The sequence below is a fragment of the Carettochelys insculpta genome, chromosome 3 (genome assembly GCF_033958435.1).
Source record: "Carettochelys insculpta isolate YL-2023 chromosome 3, ASM3395843v1, whole genome shotgun sequence".
NCBI lineage: Eukaryota > Metazoa > Chordata > Testudines > Carettochelyidae > Carettochelys > Carettochelys insculpta.
In genome coordinates, this window is record NC_134139.1 from 154,033,504 (window position 1) to 154,049,672 (window position 16,169).

Genomic DNA, 16,169 nt, shown 5'->3' on the forward strand with positions numbered 1-16,169 from the left:
AGGCCCAAGTGTTACACAAATAGCAAGACAGCAACACCTGCTGGTTCACTATGTGAAATGTCAGCCCTTACTCCAGAGGTGTAGATCTTCCTGACCAGCAGGTCCATTTTCTTAGCATCTCTGTTTTTAGGGGCCACACCCATTGCCCCTGCCTCTCCCTTTGTTTCACCACCTGGACAAACAGGGACCCTGGAGGTGGGTGGGAGAAGAGATACTCATTCTCCTCTTGGGGCACAAGGTACCAGTGCTCAGTCTTCTTGTCTGTAAGGGGGACGGAGGTTTTCCAAAGGGACTTAGAGCTCTTGGCCACTGTTTTGTTAATGGGTAGGGCCACTCTAGTAGGAGCATCTGACCGCAGGATGTGACCTGTTGGGTCAGAGCACTCAAACACCCTCTCAGCCAGTACTCCCAAACTCTGGGCTAAGTGATGGACATGGTCCTGATGTACCCCAAGTCCATCAAGGGCACGGAAGGGAGGGTGTCATCCAGGGTATTGTCAGGGAAGGAGGATGAGGACCATATCCCCCAGGGCCTTGGACTGCAACAGGACTAGCAAGGCTGATGGAGAAGGGTCCATGGGCAGCTGGATGACCTGGCCCTCAGGTTCCAAAGGACACAGGGAGAGCTGGCATGGGGGAAGCAGTGTCCCAATGTGGGCAAGCTGGTCAGCAGGGTCAGCAAAGTGGGTGCTCTGTACCCCAAGACCACAGACCCTGATCTAGAAGGGCCAGTGTCCTGGCTCTGAATGTAGCCCCAAGGGGTCCAAAATGGCCACTCAGTCAGGCCCAGAGCCTGTGGAAGCCGTGACTTTTGCAGCACCATTACTGTGGTTGACTGTGGCCAATGGTGCTGTCGGTGAGCAGAGGGACTCTGGTGCTGGGAACGGGGAGAACGGGACAAGTGCCAGGATCCAGACCTGGAATCCCTGGATGACCACACGGACTCCACCTCGGAGTCAGCGGAGCAGTCCAATGCCGACCATGGTGGAGCAGAGCCATCAACTCCGGTTTACCCCAGGGGAGGAGGAGGCAGCAGCAATAGCAAGCACGGGTCTGGGAGGTCTTGAACGAGGCTTGCAGTCACAGTGGCCAGAAACACACTCTGTGCCAGGCAGGACCTCTTTCCTGGTGCTGGGGCATGGGCTGGAATAGAGGTTGCTGGTGCCACATAGAAGTTCAGTGCAGCGTGCAAAGGTGCTATGGTGGAGCAGTGCTTCTTAGTCCTCGGTGCTGGGGTACCCAGCCCCTTGGGCTCCAATCAGTGCTGCCCCTGGTTGCGGTCCTTCCCTGAGGCAGGGGAGAAGACGACAACTCAATGAGGTCCCTAGCTGCCTGCAAAGTCTCCAGAAATGAAGGCTCCAGGAAGTCTCCCACTGGACTGGTATCCTGGCATGGACTTTGCTGCTTGCCCGACCTAGCAGGCCTGGATTCGGCACCTCATGACACATGTGCCGCTTGATGGCACACGTGCCGTTCAAGCAACCTGCCTCCTGCTAGATCTCGTCTTCTTCCAAGGCACCAGGAACTGGGAGCTGTGCTGAGGTCTGCACAGTGCCAGGAACGCACGCAAGTGTCCAAATGCCTCCCATAGTGAGGCTGGTGCACTCTCTGTCACCAATTCTGTTAGGATAACCTTGAGGCACAATTCTTCCCGCTTGGTCTGAGGTTTGAAAGCCTTGAAAATCTTGCAGGCCTCAAACAAGTGAGTGTCACCCAAGGACTTGAAGCAAACAGCATGCGGGTCACCACAGGGCATAGGCTTCTGGCAGCTCTTACAAGGTTTGAAGCTCTCAGGGCCAGGCACGCCCTGCTGCACATGCCACGCGCACAGCTCAAGGACCACAGTGGATCCTAGAACTAAATGAACAGTACTTAAGAACTACTTCAGAACTGATAACTACTGAACACTGGTAACGATGACCAAGTGACTCCTACAGGGCACTTGCTAGCGAGAGTAAGGGCACATTCCAACGACCATCACGGGCGGTAAGAAGGAATTGAGGGGGTGGAGGGACAGCAGGGTTTATATCAGCTGATATACCAGCACCACAGCAGGGGGTTCCTTTGCTGGACTTACGGGTACTGCTAAGGGGAAAATTTCCAACGATGTGTGCATGCCACGTGCACATTGACATGGAATGGACATGAGCAAGCACTTGAAGAAAAATGTAGTTTTACCAATGTAACCCCTGGCCTAGACAGCGCTATGTCGATGGGAGGGCTTCTCCCATTGCCATAGCCACTGCCTCTAGAGGCGGTAGAGCACCTATGCCAATGGGAAACGCTGTCATTGCCACAGGTTGCATCTTCACTAAGTACTACAGATGCCATGCTGAAAGCTCAGCCATGTCCTAGCTTCCCACTGCTTCTCTCCTGCTGTAATCTGCAGTTAATTGTAAACCCTTTGGGGCAAAGATTTCCTTTTCTTTCGCTTATACAGCGCTCACTAAAATGGAGCTCGGAGCCTCTGTTTGTTAATGACATCTAAATAATTATAAGAAGATGCTTGGCCCAATGAGTTTTGCATATGAGCCAGTTTTCACTCAAAGGTGAAGAGAGCTCAGTGAAAACCTGCCAATGGAGACCGCACTTAATGAAAATGCTTCAGCATTACTGGCAATAACGAAATAAGTCTTGTACCTATAAAGGAATAAAGCAAAGAATTAATCCTCTATGGAACTATTCAGTGGAGTCATGTCAGGGAGAAATTTGTCGCAACTAGCGATCAAGACTTGTTCTTTCCTATTCTGAGTTATAAGATTCCCCCACCACCAGTGTGGAACATGGAAAAGAATGACAGTAATTTACAGGGCGAATAATAGTGAAAATAACCCACTGAATTTGTGAAGGAAAAAAATCAGCTGAGTAGGCTCTCTGTACAACAACTGTAAAAATCTGGCTTCTGCTAGCTATTTTATGATTACAAACCAAACACCTGTGTTACCAGCTGTACTACATGTGTGGAACTGCTGAACCATCTGCAGTACACACACTTTGCCAGTTGCTTTACTTTGTGGGTTAGGAATGAGTTCATTGGAGAGAAAGTCAACAGCAGAGTTTACAAGCACTTTTTCTATTTTTGGAAGCTTCTTACAACAGCAGCAATGCTGACTGATGATTATTCAAGACTTGGCCCAGCCTCAGACAGTTGTGTTAGACTAATCAATTGAGGTTTGAAACACGCAACCTGAGTCCCATTTGGTCAAGAGTACTGGCATGCAATGGACATTCTGACTGGATCCCACTGTCAGAATAAATCACAGTTTTAGTATCCTATTTTGATTTTACTCTATGAAGTATCTAAATACAAAGAGCTTTTACGTCTGACAGATGGATATCTGCCAGGTAACAGATACTGTCTTTGTTTTAAAAATGTAGCTGTATGTACAGCTTTGTGGGGCAGAAAAAGCAAAAACAAAAATTTACAACATTGCTTTAGCAGAAGTCATATTTATTTGCTTTCAATGAAACCAGCTCAAACTATTGCTTGAACACCTTAGTTCTGTGAAAAATAAAGTGTAGGTAATATAGCCAAGGGACCAAAGATTATTGTAAAAGGCTTCCTCTTGATTCTCCTGTTGACAATTACAGATCCGCTGACATTTGAAGTCTAGCCGGGGAAGAGTTATAGTTCAATTCATTGTAACTCACAGTAGCCAAGAAAACAGCCTGCAGTCTCACTGTAATTTTTGAAATATAGAGGACACTACTTTCTGGAGCTTGAAGAAAGCTTTTAAAATTTCTTCCAGGTTAAAAACTGGAGTAGGAGGTGTAAGCCACATGGAATATTTTGTTTCATGCAATATAATAAACTACTTTTTAAATGAGTGAGGTAACAAAAGTTATCTTATCAGAAGCAATCAGTGATCCATCAAGTTTACAATCTTGCCTTTGGCAAAATCCAATGAACAATGCTTTAACGAAAAACAAAAACCATGAAACAAAACCAGACCATGTTCCGCAAATACTATAGTGGGGAGAAATATTCCTTCCTGACATATCTAGCAACTATCTTCTTTCCCAAAACATTGTTTCCAAATCTCATATTATTGTGAGTCTAACAGCTGATGTTTTTCTTAAAACCCAGCTTTTGAAATCATGTGAATAAATGAGAATCTCTGGTTCATGATTACTATTTTCAGCTTTTGAAAGTTTCTAAAGTTTCTAGCTTTCAAAATTGCAGAGAAAAAAATCATGAAAATGTGAACTAGTGAAACTTAAATGATCATAAAAAGGATTAAAAAGTAGAACCTCTTAAAAATCTCATTGTTTTTAAGGCAGTCTCATGACGTCTGGGGCCCAACTCATGATTTTTTTAAATGTTTGAGGTTAACATTACTGGACATACACATACAGGGCTTTCAACTATGTAATCAAGGACTCAAACTGTAGTCTCCACTGGTCTCTTATTAAGACACTAAGAGCTTATTTTGAACAATAACATTATTTTGTATTTAAATGCTATGCAATACATTGCTGAGGGCTGCCAACAAGCTGCAGCCTACCCTACCCTGTTCAAGCCACATCAAATAGTTCAGAACCCACTTTCCAAAATGGAGGATGCGATTGCCACTCATGCCCTCCCACCCTACCATCGTGTACACACACACACACACACACACACACACACACACACACCCCTTGTATAACAACCACCATCATTTCACACAGAGGCCACATGCCACACCTACATATTTTTCAGACTACTATCATCAGCCAGATCTACATTAGAGACTTATGTCAGTATAACTATGCTCCATCCCTGAGCAACAATTATACCAACCTAACCCCTCTGTTTAGATAGTACTACGTCAATAGGAGAGCCTCGCCCATCAACATAACTATCACATCTCAGGGAGGTGGACTAACTATGGGAGCAGCTTTCCCATTGGCATAGCAGTGTCTTCACTAAGGCAGCACAGCTGCAGTTGTGATCCTATAGTGCTATTGGTGATGCAAAACCCATCTTGTTTCTATTCTGATTGCATCAGTGCTACTGGCTAATTAGAGCCAGGCTGTGGCTGGGGCATGAAGCTGCAGGTAGTGCTAACTACAAAAGGAGACAGAGGCAAGGAACTGGTGAGACCTCCGCTCTTGCCTGCACAAGGGGCTTGGTGGATCATGCTACTGCTGGGTCGATGTGAATGGCTGCTTCCCAGGGAGATGTGTGTGAACTGCCCCTGAGAAAGAGGGCTCAGAACCAACTCCTGTTGCTGGCACCAAAAAGGCAGATTCCCAGGCATGACCCCTTGCAAGCCAGCAGAATAGCTGCAGCCCTGGCAACAACCCAGCCACAAATTCAGAGAAGAAGGAATCCAACTACGTTTATCACTGGTCAGTTTTTAAGCAGGCTAGATTTAGTTTTGTACTTACTGGCCCATTAAAAGATTAGATGTGTCAGGCTTGGGACAGCTTAGCGCACTCTACAGTTCCCATTACTGTGGCACTGAGTTAGGATAAAGTAACAAAAATGATATAACATGGAGAGAGAAAATGCACGTGTGCGAAATAGTTCTCTAATCATTCAGTGATAATTAGCTACAGCAGCACTGTTTGTTGGGGAGGGAGGCAAGAAGATTTTGTTGGGGAAAGGGCTGGCAGTGGTCAGTTTTTCCTCCATCTCAGATGTTGCAACACTAGACCCAGCACACTGCAGCTATAGACTGAGACCTCAGCTACAGACCCTGGAGCAGGCCCCAGCCAAAAGGACCCCAGACAGGACCAGCTAGTGTTCCCCAGCTAACATGCCTTAAGTTTAAAAAAAAAGAATCTGGCCCATGAGCATGAAGATTTTTTTGTTTTATTATAAAATCACAGACCTGCTGAGTGGTACCAATAAGTCTTGATACTAAACTTCTGCATTCAACTTCCATTTTATCTTTATTCTTAATTTGCTGCCTCTTTGATTTTTAAGGAGATAAAAAGTAGAGCTGTCTCAGCCATAATCTTCCTGAAGTGCATGAAGCATGCTCTAGAATGCTGAATCAGACACACAGACTAGCAGTTGTTAAAGTAAGATACAGAAGACATAGGATGCCCACCACAAAGAAAATGGAAGCTCCTGTGTGCCAACATTAGGTATCATATAAGCAGTAACCAACTCAATTCTTTCCAGCAATATCACCTCTGACTACAGAACTCAGCCATTGCTACGGACGTAATCCAGCTACAAAGGCTCTCTGTCAAGAAAATAAGATGCTGCAGGTGTGTGAAGGGTAAAACTTTGAGAACTGAAAAAATCATGAGTCCAGCTATACAGGGAATCTGAACTACAAAAACCATCTAGAGGTGACAAAAATAAATCAACATAGCAGATATCTGTATGGAACCAAAATTCATGGCCAAAGGCTATACAAAACAAACTTGCAACTTAAAATATCGTGACAAGCTCTGTGTAACTCCTGGGCTGCTGGTCCCTGTTTGGGCCACAGTCCTGCAGCATGGAGACTGGCTGCCCCTGTCAGGGGTCTGGGCTTTGGTTCCAAATCCAAAGTGCAGCATGGAAGAGCCCTACCTGGCTTGTACAGGCTCAGTCCTCCATCCCCTCAGCCTTTGGCTGAGCCCTCAGGGTACCTGCAGGAGTCACTCCCCATCTCCGCTTTCTCTAGGGTGAACATCTGGTCTCTGAACCACTCTCTAGCTCCCTCTCTGCTTGTTTGAGTCTCCAACCTCCTTAACCACCTCCTCCTACACTCTCTCCCACCCGCCACCCGCCCACTGGGAGAGCATTATTAAAGGCAGACTTAAGTGGGACCATCTGGTCCTAATTGATTTAGGGCAGCTTCTTCCCCAGCTGCTCCTACTTGGCCTAATTGCCAGAGCTGTATTGAGCTTCTTTTACTCTTGTGAGTTGCTCCCTGGTCTCACCCTGTCACAATATATAGTGCTCCCTGAAGCAAGCAAAGAAGTCTTGGAACATGCAGCAGCCAAGTCTGCCCATCAAGCTCTTCCATACAACATACAAACTCAAAGTATTAGAGCTTTTATGGACTTTGCTCTTTGCTCTTTGCTCTTTTCATGTGCATGCATGTCTTCAGCATGAGAAGAGGTGGTCAGTCAAACTATGGGTCAGCAACACTGAACATATAGTAGTAAAACAGAAATATCTCAAATATACAGGAGAGTCAGAGAAACCCAGTTGTGATGACAGATGAGTACATGACTTCAAACAGCTACTTGGTCTTGATCATGTGCCTTCATTTAGGCCTTATCTACACTGATACAAAACTTCAAAATGGCCTTGCAAATGGTCAAATCGAAGATTACTAATGAGGTGCTGAAATGCATATTCAGTGCCTCATTAGCACGCTGCCAGCCACAGCTCTTCAAAATTATCACGTTTCTCTGCCACGTGGCTCGTCCAGACACGGCTCCTTTTTGAAAGGACCCCTCCAACTTCAAAATCCCCTTATTTCTATGAGCTGATAGGAATAAGGGGATTTCGAAGTTGGCGGGGTGCTTTCAAAAAGGACCCCAGTCTGGATGATCTGCGCGGCCTCAAAACGCAGCAATTTTGAAGAGCCACAGGCGGCAGCATGCTAATGAGGTGCTGAATATGCATTTCAGCGCCTCATTAGTAATCTTTGATTTGGCCATTTGCATGGCCATTTTGAAGTTTTGTGCCAGTGTAGATGAAGCCTTAATGGTAGAATAGTCTCCAGAAGATATTCCATCCAAATGGCTGCTCTGGTGCAGGTATCATAGCAGCCCTTCAGGACCATGATCAAAGACATTCTCTGAAGATTTCTTGCAGAGAAACAATCTGTTTTGAATCTAACTGAGCACCTACCATACTGGGAGAAACAAACTTTACACAGCGGACCCAGCCTGTAAATTGCTCACTAGCTGCATAATTTCTGTTATAGCCTCAATGAGACTCACAGCTATTAAAATCACCAAAGTACACAGCTGGGTGAGCTTCACCTATTCAATATTTGTAGGTCAGTCACTTGACAGAAGCTTATTGCAGTAACTGAGATTCCCATGGCCCTGGATTCTTCCAAGAGTGGGACATCTTTAAGACTATGCCCAATGGATATGGGAAGGCCACACTTTGCAATGTCCATGGTGACAGTCAGTTTATAGCCATTACTTTTACATTTTACGGCTTGCTCACAGTCTTGAGATTCTTGCAGAGCAGCAGCTACCACCTAAGACTCTTTAAAAACTCTTGAAAGATAATCACACTGGGTGTGAGATAAATTTTCACATTAAGTTGGTACACAGGTATAGCTGTCCCCATAGTTTTTTGATGCAGATCCAGGCAGACTCTTAACAAATTTCACATTGCTGATTATACTGAGATTTTTTAAAAAAAAATCCAGTAGCCTTTTGATGACATTCATTGTGTTAATAATGCACAACAGGAGCAACAGGTGAAAACTGTCATCTTGCATTGTAATCATCCTGAATTCCTTCAGAATTTGGAACCAAAGAGACAAAACATGGTTGGCAGACCATGCAACAGTGAAGATCCCAAAAAGCTGGTGTAAAACAAGAGTCACTTCCCTTCTCAACATGGGATTCTACATAATGAAACAATCAGTTGCTACCCAAAATTACTCCTCCCTGCAACTCACATGATAAAAGAGATGGTTTGGCCCATCTCATCGCTATCTTTGAGGCCATCCTGCTAAAGAAAAAGGCTGGTTTTAGACTGAGATGAAGTTGCTGAAAACATGTTCGCACCATTACTAGTAACAACAAAATTGACTTCCTCTTACCACTATTTAACCCTTGTACTCTGGGTGGAGCATAGGTCATCTACACGTCTCTACCAATTCACCCTGTCTTGGGACAAAACTTCTAACTGACTCCAGGAGGACCCCAGTTGCTGTCCTTCCATCTCAATAGATCTTCTCCACATTGTCCAAGGTCATCTTCTGTGTTTTCCCTATGGATTCCATTTGAGAGCTTGACTGATAATGCAGGATAATGGTTTTCTGAGAGTGTGACCTAACCATCCTCGCTTCTTCTCTTGATTTGAATATTAAGTGGTTCTTGTGCTGCTCTGTTCTAAAGCTCCTCATATGTGACAAGGTGTTGCCATTTGATGCAAAGGATGTACCTCACGCATCTTTTATGAATGTTTGTAGCTTGTGATTTGAAAGCTTTTTTCATACACCAGGTCTTGCATCCTTACAAGAGCACACTCTTTACATTTGTGTTGAAGATCTGCAGTTTCCTCTTTGCAGATATTATCTGTGAACTCCATATGGGATGAAGAGTCTTGAATGCAGCTGTTGCTTTTCCTATCCTGGCACTTATATCCTTGTCTGTTCTTCCATCTCTGACCATAATACTCCCCAAGTAGGTGAACTGCTCCAGGTCATCCGCTCCCAGTGTGATGGTGGCGTTGCTGGATTGGTTGATCCTCATTGTCTTGGTCTTCCTCTTGTTAATGCTCAGTTCAGTTTTGCAGAGCATTGCAACCTTTTCTTCCATGCTTTCGTATCGGTGTGAAAGGTAGGCAACATCAGCAAAATCAATGTCCTCTAGCTGTTTTAAAAGTGTTCACTGAATGTCCTGTTGATGGCCATCTGTTGTTCTACTCATAATCCAGTCCATTGTGATCAAGAACAGGAAACATGACAGTAGGCACCCTTGTTACACTCCTGAGCGTATGCTGAAGGATTCTGCCAAGACACCATTGTGAACAACTTGGCCTGTCAAGGGTTCGTACGTTGAATGGATCAGGTTAATAATTTTGGTTGTGATACCATAGTATTGCAGCAGTTTCCACAAAGTGTCTCTATCAGTGGTGTCAAAGGCTTTTTGGAAGTCCATGAAGGTTATGTACTAGGCGGGGGGTGGGGTGGGGAATTGCACACAAGTGACTGTTCTGCGATCACTTTGAAAGTTATTTGATCAATACAAGATCTCGTTCTTTGGAAGCTAGCCTGTTCTTTCCTGAGCTGTCAATTTTGTCTTCATTCTCTCCAAGGGAATCCTATTGAACACTTTTCCTGGAATAGATAGTAACATGATGCCCCTCCAGTTCTTGCATTCCTTCTGATTGGCTTTCTTTGGAAGCTTGATACAGTAGCCATGTTTCCAGTCTTGTGGGATCTCCTTAGTGTCCCAGCTTTTTTCCAAAAAGATTATATATCATGTTGACTGATGTCTCACTACCTGCCTTGATTGCTTCTACTGGGATGCTGTCTGCACCATGTGCATTTCTGTTTTTCAGATGGGCAGTGGCTTTTCTGATTTCTTCTTTTGTTGGTCTGTTGCTGTTAGTTTGCAGCAGTATATTTGCAGATGGTAACTCCGGAGGTTCCATCTGGGCAGGGCAGTTCAGTACCACCTGCAAATATACCTCTGTAAAGGCTGACTTCCAGTGGAATCTAAAAACTCAAACAGAATTGATAAATTTATCCACTGCATATGATATGGTATGGAGATCTGAGCTATCAAAGGTCAAATACTGTAGATTGTCTGACTTGTGGCCATAACGTTGAGCAACTGAAGATACTACACCTTTTTTGAATAGGCAGATCAGCAAAACATGCACTCTCAGGCTATGTATAGACTAGAGGGATTTGTTGGCAAAACAGTTGTTTTGTTGACAAAACCAGTGGACCATCCAGATTCCTCAAGGGTGTTCTGTCGACGGTAAGTCAACAGAATGCAGCACTTTTGTCGACAGCTATACCTCACTCAGCACAAGGAAGAATGCCACTGTCAACAGAGATCTGTCAACAAAATGCCAGTCTTGATGTTCCAGGGGGCCGTCTGTCAACAGAAAAGGCTTCTGAGGCACCTCTCAACCCTATCTGCTGTGCTTCTGGCTGGCTGTTTTGCCAATTGAGCGGTTGGGCACTCTGATTTTTTCAATTCACTCTGCTGTCTGGACACAATCTGTCGACAGAAGTTTTGTTGCAAGAAATCTTCCAGCAAAAACTCCTGATTACAAATCCTTCTAGTCTAGCCTCAATGATGTTTTATCTCAATAATCCATTTTTTTTTCAATCTTCCCTCACAGGTCACAGTATATAATTTTTGGAGAAAGTCCAGAGAAGACTAACAATTTGTCCACATTTTCCCTGAAATGGGGCACCCAGAACTGGACACAGTGCTACCAGTTAAACCTAATCCACGTGCAGCAATGGAGTACAGAAGATTTACTTCGCACTTCTTGCTTAAACACGCCTGTTACTATATCCCAGAAACAATGGCATTTTTTTCTCTTTCTGCCCAACAATATTACGTTGTTGACTCATTTAGCTTGTGAGCCACTATGTGATCCAGGGATATGCAAGGCAAAATTAGGACAGGGCAGTAACTCTTCAGTGCTAACACAAATCTCCATGGTCAGGCCAAAGCCTTGCCCTCACGTGCTGCAGCTAAATGTTTGTCTTTGAGTTTTATTTGTGTGAAGGTGCAGACAGTTCAATTCTGAGTTTTGTTATCCTTGGTGAACTATTTAGAGACTCACACTTAGGCATGAGCTGCCCTGTTCTGAGCTGGTGGCTATAAATTGTGGACTAAGGCAGGGAGTGCCTGCTGTACCACCTTAGCTCTGTGGGGAGGAGGTGGTTATGAAGCATCCTCATCTATGACACTGAATACATATTCATTCTGGATACGTTTCAACTTGTCCCAATAGATTATATCGATGTTACTAGAGTCAGATCTTCTAGTCCAAGTGCTTAATGAAATCCATGACCAGAAACTCTTCTGATACTGCATGACAGAGTCAGGTACTGAGGTCTTAAAGCTCTTGTTCATCATTCTCTCTTCCATGTTAACTAGAGTGTGGAAAACCTATCCAACATTGACCCTGTCATGCTGTCTGAAGTGGCTTGCAGCTGTGAGTGCCAATCTCAGGGCAGCCTGTTAAAAGCAGGGCCAACGCCCCAAGCTGGTGGAATGTCCTCTAATTAGATTTCACCAACTCGGTAACAAATGTGAAGTCCTAGATCACTATAACAGTTGTACCAGAGAGTCATACATTCCCCTTGGGCTTGCCAGTCTATTTTGCTACTCAGGCAATCTGGACTTATGTAATTATGTATTACAGTATCACAAAAATCACAAAAACACTGAGGTTGCTCCCAACCCCCTGCTGCAATCAGGGCTAATCCCCACAAAATCATTCCAGCCAGGGCTTTGTTAAGACCTAAAGACCTCTAGGGAAGGAGATTCTACCCTCTCCCTAGGTAACTCATTCCAAAGCTTCACCACTCTCACGGTGAAGTAGTTTTTCCTAATATCCAACCTAGACCTCCCCCTCCTGCACTGCAACTTGAGACCATTGCTCCTTGTTTTGTCATCTGTCACCACTGAGAGCAACCTCTTCCCTAAGTTTAGGGTTATCTGCAAAGTTGCTGAGGGTGCAGTCCATTCCCTCACCCATGTTGTTATTAAGGATGTTGAACAAAACCAGCCCCAGAACCAAGCCTCCAAGTACTCAGCTATTGGCAGGGTGAACCAGGCCATCACTCTCCACTGGGTTCTGGAGCAGGGCCTAAGAGGAGAGAAGCAAGGAGTGGTTCAGTCCTTTCTGGCTGTTACTCCAGGTAAGACTTCTCCTGGCTGATTCCTTTCAGTTTGGGGCATGCCTCAGCCTTTTGCAGTTTTCAGCAATTTACCCCCAGTTTGGGAGCAGATAGAAAGAATCTGCGTAGCTCACTCCCAGACTCCAAATGGTCCCCTGGATATGGCGGTTAGGCGGAAGTGGGGAGGGTGAGGACCCTGGTCTCTTAAGCATGTCTTATTCACAATTCCAGTTCTCTCCATATAGAGAGTTCTGCTTCAGAGGCCACTGACTGAATGTGTTCTTACAAATCTCTCCTTCATTCTCCCACACAACCTGACTAACAGCTCCCATTTAAATAGGTTCTCCATAGGGACTATGTCAGACAACTGCTGGCGGGGAGGGTCTTAATTGGCTCAATACTGTTAAAAGGCCCATTTAACCTTAGTGTGGAGGTCCATAAACATAATCACACGTGTATAAAAAAGGCACAACCCTAACACTAAGACCTGCACAGTCTCAGGGGAGAAGGGACGTCTCCTAGGTTGGGTTTGGGTTGGTACTTGAACTATGAATGGAGATTATGAAAAGTACGCGATGTGCCTTTCTCTTCCCATCTGACCACAAACATAAGATGAGGTTGCAAAATGATGAATGTTTCCATTCATATAAGCATGTATGTCTTCTTTTATACTTGCTAAATTATTTATGCTAATATACTGCATGAGTAAATCCATCTTGCAGAACCACAAGTGCTCTATAGTGTGTATTTGCTGCTATTAGAGAGCTTACATCACTCAAAAGCTTCCTTTTTGAGAAGACATTGAAATATTTAATATTTAAGCTTATATTCACTACCAAGAAAGTTAGATCACTTGCAACCATTGAAAAGTGGGACATTGCAAATTAACACCAAACAATTCAGTATTTCCAAACTTAGTTTCTAGATAGAGATGCACCTATTTCCAAACTTAGTTTCTATATAGAGATGCACGTATATCATAGAGCTGGAAGGGACCTTCAGAGGTCATTGAGTCCAGTCCCCTGCCCTCTCAGCTAGACCAAGCACCACCCCTCACAATTTTTTTGAAAAATCTGTTTGTCCCAGACTCCTAAGTGGCCTCCTAAAGGATGAGCTCACGACAGTGGGTTTACAAAGCCAACGTACTTTTTTTTTTTTGATCTTTGTCCCAGACTCCTAAATGGCCCCCTCTAGGATTAAACTCACAACCCTGAGTTTACAAAGCCAACCTGCTAATCACTAAGCTACTCCTCCCCCAACATAGATTGTCAGATAATGTAATACCACTGACAAAAGAAGTTATTAGTTCCAAATTCTTACAATTTCTTACAAATTCTTACAGATAGGAGGAAAATTAAAACAAATAGTCTAAGTAGCCAGTTTACCTGTTATAATGAAATTAACTGAGTAAAAATAATTGTTAACATCTGCTTAGGTTACCTGTGACCCAGACAGCTTAGGCTGTGCCAGACAGCAGAGAGCTTCCTGATATCTAATAGTGAGTCTCAGCTGACTTGACCAGCTCATTGTACCCAGGCTGAGCACTGTAGCACCAGCTTTATCTGTCCAAGCTGTATCTAAAAGATGGCATGGAAGGTATCACACACAAACTGGTAAAACACCAGTCAGTATTACTATTGTGTAGCATCAGTACAGATGAGCAGCCAGGGTGAAGTCATTGTGCTGTAAAGCAGGCTTCTGGTCTAAGCTTTGAGCTGCCCAACACCAAAGCTCCTCAAGTTACAGAACAGATGAGGAAACAGGTCCTTACTTGCCTGATAATGACACACACGCCTCAAACCATTACAGTACCTCATCATTCAGACTATGGATACTCTGCCTAGGTTTGTCATTTTTTAAAAAATAAGTTCGTGACATGCCTTTATCTAGCAGTTTCCTGTTTAATTTTAGTTCACGTTCCCTGTTTGAGTGTTATTACTTACTTCCTAATACACATTTTTAGTCATTCACATATAGGAAATGGTTGCACAGAAACTACGACAGTTTATTTCTTTATAGGTGCATGTACACTGAAATCCTTCCAGACTGCACATCTCTACAGGTAAAGCAGCACGTAGCTTTTGAAATACCGTACACAGTTTGGGACCCACTACAGTTTAATGGATGCACTATGCTGGAGAAAAATTGACCTATCGAGACCATTTTGGCTGACATCACAAAAATAACCTGCTAGAGCTTGTTCAAATGACTCTCTCCAGAGGCATACCAAATTTCAGAGAAGTCTGAATAAGCATGTTGAGTTTACATGACTTAGTGCAAAGGTCAGCCTTTAAACAGAGGTGTTAATGCAAACTTAATTGAAGCAGCGCTGTTGTACCCTTATTATAGTAGAAGCCCTCAGTCTTTGTCTGTACTATGCAGCTTTTAGTGGCATGGTTGTATAACTGCAAGTGGCCTTAACTTCTTTGGCAGGAGAGTGCTCATGCTGAAGAAGTGCTGTTCACACGGCACTTGGTGCTGGTAATTTTTTTTTTTTAAATCTTTCACAGTGGTGGCATTTTAAGACCTCTGAATTATAGAAATTTTATCATGCTGTTCACAGGATACACATAGCCTCAGTCACTTCCTAATGATCAAACTTTACAATTTTAAAAATATGGTTATAGTAAACTGTATTGGAAATTTCATAGCTGACCCTAAAGCTGTATTTTCAGATATACAGAAAAGTTACTCACTCTTCTCTGCCTAATACAATTGGCATGAAATATTTATTCCATTTTCTACATATCTTACTTAGATAATTGAGATATATTAGTATGATCATCTGCATTAGCACATCCTTAACCCTACTGTCCTATTAAAAATTCATAAATAATCTTTTGAATTACTAATTGAATTTAATGGTAACAGAGAAGTAGCCACGGTAATCAGTACTCCAACAAAACAAAGCAGCAGAAATGTAGCACTTTAAAGACTAAACAAAATGATTTATTCGGTGATGAGCTTTCATGGGACAGACCCAGTTCATCAGATCAGTTTCATTTCCAATACACTATCAAAACGAAAAGCAGCCAAGTAGCACTTTAAAAACTAGCAAAATAGTTTATTAGGTGAGCTTTCATGGGACAGACCCACTTCTTCAGACCATAGCCAGACCAGAACAGACTATGGTCTGAAGAAGTGGGTCTGTCCCATGAAAGCTCACCTAATAAACTATTTTGCTAGTCTTTAAAGTGCTATTTGACTGCTTTTTGTTTTGATAGTGTATAGACTAGCACGGCTTCCTCTCTGTTACTATTTCCAATACAGACTGACATTTATAAGTACCCTCACCCACTTCCTTCAATCCTATTTGATTTGTCAGTTTTTATTGCAATATTTTGGGTCTTCTGTACCTATTAATGTCAGTTTGTATTGGAAATGAAATCGATCTGATGAAGTGGGTCTGTCCCACGAAAGCTCATCACTGAATAAATCATTTTTGTTAGTCTTTAAAATGCTACATTTCTGCTGCTTTGTTTAATTGAAGTCATTTGAACCTGAAGGGCAATTCCATTCATAATACTGTACCACTCCAACTCTAAATTAGACAAATTTAACTAATATAGCTATTCTACATAAGCATACTAAACAGACAAGTAGACACCAACATTACTCTAGAAATGTAATTAAGTTTAAATATGCATTTTAAATACGCAAGTATTAGAGT

General features: G+C 43.4%; 1 protein-coding gene across 2 annotated transcripts in view; it reads right to left on the reverse strand.

Moving 5' to 3' along the window:
* The window catches only part of COL19A1 (collagen type XIX alpha 1 chain), a 338,823-nt gene that overhangs the window by 239,893 nt on the left and 82,761 nt on the right, over positions 1 to 16,169 (reverse strand). The window lies entirely within an intron of this gene.